We start from the raw sequence: 2,157 nt of genomic DNA, 5'->3' as shown, positions 1-2,157 counted from the left end.
AAGCTAATTTGATTACGTTAAATTAGATTACGTTAAATTAATTACGATAAATTAAATTATGTTACAAGCTAATTAGCTAATTGGCTTACATTAAATTAAAGAGAACGTATTGTGTCGGACTCGTCCGACCATAATCTTTGGTCGGACGACTTTCAGGTGGTTTCAATTTTTTTTTCAGTTAGTCTTAATTTTTTTTTAGTTAGTCTTCATTTTTTTTCAGTTAGTCTTCAGTTTTTTTCAGTTAGTCTGAATTTGTTTTCAGTTAGTCTTTATTTTTTTCAGTTAGTCTAAATGAAAGTAAGTTACCTCTAAATGAAAGTAACTTAGGTCTAACTGAAAGTAACTTAGGTCTAACTGAAAGTAACTTAGGTCTGAATGAAAGTAAGTTAGGTCTAAATGAAAGTAAGTTACCTCTAAATGAAAGTAACTTAGGTCTAACTGAAAGTAACTTAGGTCTAACTGAAAGTAACTTAGGTCTAACTGAAAGTAACTTAGGTCTAACTAAAAGTAAGTTAGGTCCAACTGAAAGTAAGTTACCTCTAAATGAAAGTAACTTAGGTCTAACTGAAAGAACAATAAGAACTAACTGAAACACTAACAGAGCACCAACTGAATGAAAGGAAAAATAAGAGCAGCTGAAACATATTAAGCACCAACTGAAACATAATAAACACCAACTGAAATAACAACAAGAACTAACTGAAACACTAACAAAGCACCAACTGAAAATAATAACAAACTAACTGAAATACTAAGAAAAGTACCAATTGAATTGAAAATTAAAGCACCTGAAACATATTAAGCACCAACTAATAATAACAACAAAACTGACTGAAAACCTAAGAAAAGCACCAACTGATAAATTCAAATGTCATGATTGAACTGTTACACCCCCTCCCTCCTTACCTTACTGCATTGCGCCCCCACCCTCTCTCTTCCTTATTTCTCTTCTTTCTATATGATCCCCCTCTTCCCCTCCTTTCTTCATCTCCCAACCTCTCATCATTTCTCTATTTTCACTCTCCCTCTCTCTACTTTGGTGCCTCAATCTCAGTACTAACGAATGGAGGACACTCAGTACTAATGCTCCTCAATCTCACTTAAGGAGGAGTCCAGCCTTCTTGCAGGGCTTGCTTCACTGGTGCTCTGAAGGTAAAAATTTATTTGGTCATTCAATTTCAGTAGAGAAAAGTTTTCGCGTATTTTGGACCTGATGGTATGAAGGGGAGAAAGGGAACAGAAGTAAGTTTTTCATTTGGGTCAGCCCGTCTGACAGTAAGTATTTGGTTAGACGGTCTGACCCAATACTTTCTTTGGCGTTAACTTGAGATTATAGTAATTTTGTGTTGATTAACTTGAGAATTTTGGTAATTCGATTGGCTTTGAAAAAACATAAACATTCTTTAGAATTTCGGATTTTATAGAACACTTAGGATCGATTTGAAAATTATTTCGGAAATTTTGTGGGTGGTTTGGATTATTTTGGGAGTAATTAAGATTATTTGAATCCATAATATTGGCTTAGTAGAAGTAATATTAGATAGGAGAGAGTAATTAGAAAAAAATAGGTTGGGAAGAAGTTTGGTAAAATATATGAAATTCGGACTCAATTTATAAATAAAATATTTAATAGCCGTTATTGTAATTAGGCTGCTAAATCTATTAGGTTGTTGTTGTGCTTAATTTATTTCATCAAAAAACTAGAGTTTTAAAAAATTGAATTTTCAGATCGGATCCAATCTAAAGTATGAAAATTCGGATTGAATTAGATTCAAACTCTTATTGGTTTAGATTCGGATTGGAAAATTGAAATCCAAATTTGATTCGGATCAAATTGATTAGACCCTAATCCAAACCCTACATTGAACTTTCACCCCTACCCTCATGGTCCAATGGAGTCGTGAACAAGCTCAATTCTTAGAGGGTGTTTGGTATAGAGTAATTTGATGTAGGGAACAGATTCAAATAAGCGTTTTCATTTCTAATTGTTTGGTATGACTATTAAGTAATAAATACCGTTCTTGGAGCGAAACACAATCCCCCAATTTGTTATCCTTATCAAACTAGTGGAAGCAAATCACGTTTCCTTCCTCTATCATAAACCTCTCAATTGTTTCCATTCCACTATAATATCAAACAAGTATTAAAGGTAACTAT

Source organism: Beta vulgaris, chromosome 8, assembly GCF_026745355.1.
Source record: "Beta vulgaris subsp. vulgaris cultivar EL10 chromosome 8, EL10.2, whole genome shotgun sequence".
NCBI classification, from domain to species: Eukaryota; Viridiplantae; Streptophyta; class Magnoliopsida; order Caryophyllales; family Amaranthaceae; genus Beta; species Beta vulgaris.
The sequence above is the reverse complement of the archived record's forward strand: the minus strand, read 5'-3'. Positions refer to the sequence as shown.